We start from the raw sequence: 4,523 nt of genomic DNA, 5'->3' as shown, positions 1-4,523 counted from the left end.
TTCCCCATTTTATTAAGTGTGAAAGCAGAAGTCCTTAAAATGGCTTACAAAAAAAAGCCTGGATCTCGTCTTCTATGTACCCCATTCTTGTATTCAGCTACTCTTCACCTTGCTTATTACCCTTTGACCATCTTTAACTCCTCAACACTCCTCATCTACCAGTAAGGTTCCAGCTTTGGGGCCTTTGTGCTACCTACTCCCTCAGCCAGAAACGCTCTTTCTTTAGTAGATTTCATAGCTGACTTCCTCACCTTGTTCAAATATTTGTTCTATTGTCAATTTTCAGTGAGGCCTATTCTGGTCACACTATTTAATACTAAACACTGCACAATCTCAGGACTTCCAATCCTGCTTGCCTTGCTTTATTTTTCCTTTTTTTTCCAGTAATTATTTAATAATATGTGTTACTTATTATCTTTCCCCACTTCATAAACTCCAAAAAGATAAGAGCATCAATTTTTATACTTACTAAAATATACAGTCATGAGTTACTTAATGACAGGGATATGTACATACTGTTAACTGCACCACAAGGAGATTTTGTCATGGTGGGGACATCACAGAGTACACTTACACAAACCTAGACGGTAAAGCCTACTACACAGCCAGGCTGTATGGTACAGCCTATTGCTCCTAGATTACAAACCTGTAGAGCATGTTATTGGACTGAATACTGTAGGCAATTGTAACACCATGGTAAGTATTTGTGTATCTATACATATCTAAGCTAGGAGAGGCATAGTAAAAGTATGGCATAAAAGATAAAATCTGTATAGGATACTCACTGTGAATGGACCTTGCGGGATTAGAAGTTGCTCTGTGTGACTCAGTGAGTGAGTGGTGAGTGAATGGTAAAGCCGAGAACATTACGACTATACCTTAATATGTTACACTATGATGTGATGATGCCTATTACATCAGAAAATTTTCAGCTCCATTATAATCTTATAAAACCACCATCATATATGTGGTACATTGTTGACCAAAAGATCATGATGTGGCAGCATACTGTATTCCTGATGCTTAGAATACTGTCAAAAATATAGTAAGTACTTAATATATACTTGTTGACCTGATTAAACAAAGAATAAAAGTTGCAAGAAATATATGGTTGTCAAATTGCCAAAGTTTATGAGCAATCAATTAAAATCTGTATTGGCTTCTGAATCAGTCTTGGTTTCTTAAAAGAAGACAAAAATGATGAAGAATCCAGAAAAGGAAAATAGGGAAGGAGAATGAGGAGGAGGGAGAGAAGGAGAAAGAGATAGAGGAGAAGAAGAGGTTTCTTGAGTAGGAAGAAATGCAATACAAGTCTTAGAGGCTTACACGAATATTGGGAATGCTTAAAAAAATCCATAAGTCTGAGTACAGGAATTATGGTGTTTGTAGCACCAAAATAGATAGTTCTCTGGAAGATTCTCTGAAGCCACTGATAAACTCCACAAACTTTGCCTGCCAACAGCCATGAACCTGCCCTAATTCGCCTCTTGATAAATCTCTTCCGCCTTTGAAATCTCAAATCGGTGTGTTTTATTTGTGGGATATATACAAACCCTATGGGAAAGGGAACCTAGAGAATAGAACTTCAAGGCTTCCAGCTCCTATTATATAGGAAGGAGCAGCAACAGCTAGGAGAACCATGTTCAAGACAAGCACATGATGAGTTTTGAGAAGGTTTAGGGAAAAAGAATGAGATTAGGAACACAGGCAGTAGTCCTTCAGACAGTTTGAGAGATCGTTCTTTTGCTAAATTGAGAGAGAATGGTGTGAGTATATACATTTAGGTACAGATTACTTGTTTAAAAAAAAAAAAAAACAACTTTTTCTTGAAAGGTACTTTTTTTTTTTTATGAAATTACAAGAAAATAATTACCCAGAGCAGCACAAAAAGGGAACACATTTCTCAGAAATTGTCAGAGCATATCCTGAGGCAAAAGTGTTTTGGGGCCTTGAATAGTCTTCTTAACAATCAGTCAGAATTATTAGTTATTAAATCAAAGAACTGACTTATCAAAGGCTCGGGAAATACTGAAATAAATTTTAAAATAAATGTAATCAAATTTATTTGCTTACTCAAATGCATTGTGATTTTATTTAATTACAGACAGCTTCTTTTTCCAACTGCCTATTACCATCTATCAAGCTAGTACTCCATAAAACACACACTGAGAAACATGGTCCCAAACATATCCGTTTTAGAATAATAAATAAATAAATATTTAATTGTTATAAATTGAATAATGTATTTTAAAGATTTTTATTATATCTTCTAGTACCAAATAGCTATAAATAGTTGAGATGAAAATTTACGTAATTTTAGAGGTGCCTTAGTGGAAATTTTCTTTAATTTGGGGATATTAATTCTATATTCCAAATCCAGTAAAGCTGGCATATTTCCATGTGTTATATTTTCCTTTCATTTTTGCCTCAAAAGCCCTGATACTGTCCATGAACTCAAGAGACTCATCATGGCTTCTGTTTCTGTGGTCATGGCTCACCTCTCATTCCCTCAAGAATTAAAAATGTCTTTACTCTCTCAAAATCCTCTGTTGCTTATTTTCCATTGCAAACGATGAATGATCTCAGTAGCAGGAATTACAACAAATGCTAATGGGCGGCTTTGACTCTAGATAGATTAATCTTATCAAGTAAAAACTCCAGCAAGCCTGCTCCTTCTTCCAGCAGGAGTATAATTTTCTCCCCACCTGACTAGTTCGTGCTGTTGTTATTTCTTCCACCCCGCTAGAATCAATAGCTGTAGGAGTGTACAACACTTGCCTGCTTCTCTATCAGTCATTTTCACTGTTCACTCAAAATGAGCCAAATCGTTATCTCTTCCCTGCTTTAGAATTGACATAGCTGTAAAAAGAGAGAGGGTGGGAAATATGAGAAACCATCATCATTTTATATCCATGTATAAAATTTCAGCAAAAATAAAGGTCTGGAACTAATATTTAAACACAGTAAAACATTACTAGAAAAATACTAACAAATACATATTTTCAAATATGACAAAGGCTTAAGAAATATAAATAAGACATAAAAGAGTCTGATAGCCTCAATTTTCCATTTTATCCCTGTAGACTTTTCAGTAAGTATAAAAGGAAAGATTGTTCCTTAGTTCTTGCTCAGCACCCTGTGGAGCCAATTGGTAGGGAGTTTTTATTTTCCAGAAAGGACTTTGTAGGTATGTGAGCACCAGAAAGTATAAAAAGAAATACAGCTGAAAAAATGGTGATGTGAAATGTTTGGTTAATAGAACAGCACCACAATTCCTTAAAATTGCAGTAAATTCAAGGGGAATTTTATTACATACCATTGAAAAAATGATTGCAAAATGACAAAACAAATAAGTTTGAAACTTGATGAATTATTTTTATTTTGCATGATTTACAAAATCATTTACCTTTCTACTGTTTTAAAATATACCTATGAAATTTCCCAAGTTGTTAATTGCATGATGTGTTATGAAAGGTAATGCCATATGATTTATATTATAAAAGAAGAAATTAAAATACTTTGAATTTTCATCCTATTAAATTTTACTTTGGAATAGAAATGACAAGGGTCCTTCGCAGGCTGTGAATACCTACGAATGATTTTATGCTCTTGCCCCACTCAATATGTTTAGTATGTTTTATAAAACACTGATAATTTATAGTCCAATGCTTTATAACTGCTATTTAACTAACCCTTATGTATATTTTGCTGAGCACTTGTAGCAGCTCTGAACAACATTTCAGCATGTTCTTACTTTTCCACTTGCTTTATAGTCTTTTGTTATTTATTTTATGGCCCCAGAACTGTTTGGCAATATGTTGGTTTCCAATTATGCAGCATCTATCTACTTTAGATTAATTTCTATTTTCACATTTTGTCCACAGACTATAGACCTAATGAATCTAACCAAATTTTGCTTAATATTTTTTTATTCTTTATTCATTTCTTATTATTGTCCTGTGGCATGTTTTATAGATTATGTGTATCTGCACATAAACATATTATTTGTTATTTAAATACTTGAATCTACTAACTTTTTAATGCTTCATTAATAAATTTCTGCTAAAAGCATAACGTCCTAAATCCAAAATTTTTTATTCGACTCACCCTACAGTTTTATCAGCTTTGCTTAATATATTTTATGTGTCTGTTGTTAGGTTCATAAATACTTATGATGGATATATATTCCTGTGGCATTGTTAATTTTACCAGTACATTAGGTTACACTTCGACCACTAAAATTTTTTATCTTTGCCTTTGTCTGCATATCATTTTCCATCTCCTACTTTCTCTCCCTCTCTCTCTGTGTTTAAATGTGCATTTATTATCATTCTTAGATAATGTACTGGTAAATCTTCTATATCCAAATTGAGAAAATATTTGGATTTTAATCTGTGTTTAACACATTTAACTACACATTAACAGATAATTACTGAGATGTTTTTCTACCAAGTTATTTCATATTTTCCATTTACAATATTCTATTAGCTCTCTCCTTCTCTTTTTGCTTTTCCGTGAAAAGT

The sequence above is a fragment of the Pteropus alecto genome, unplaced genomic scaffold, assembly GCF_000325575.1.
Source record: "Pteropus alecto unplaced genomic scaffold, ASM32557v1 scaffold435, whole genome shotgun sequence".
Lineage (NCBI taxonomy): Eukaryota > Metazoa > Chordata > Mammalia > Chiroptera > Pteropodidae > Pteropus > Pteropus alecto.
This window is presented reverse-complemented; position numbering follows the sequence as displayed.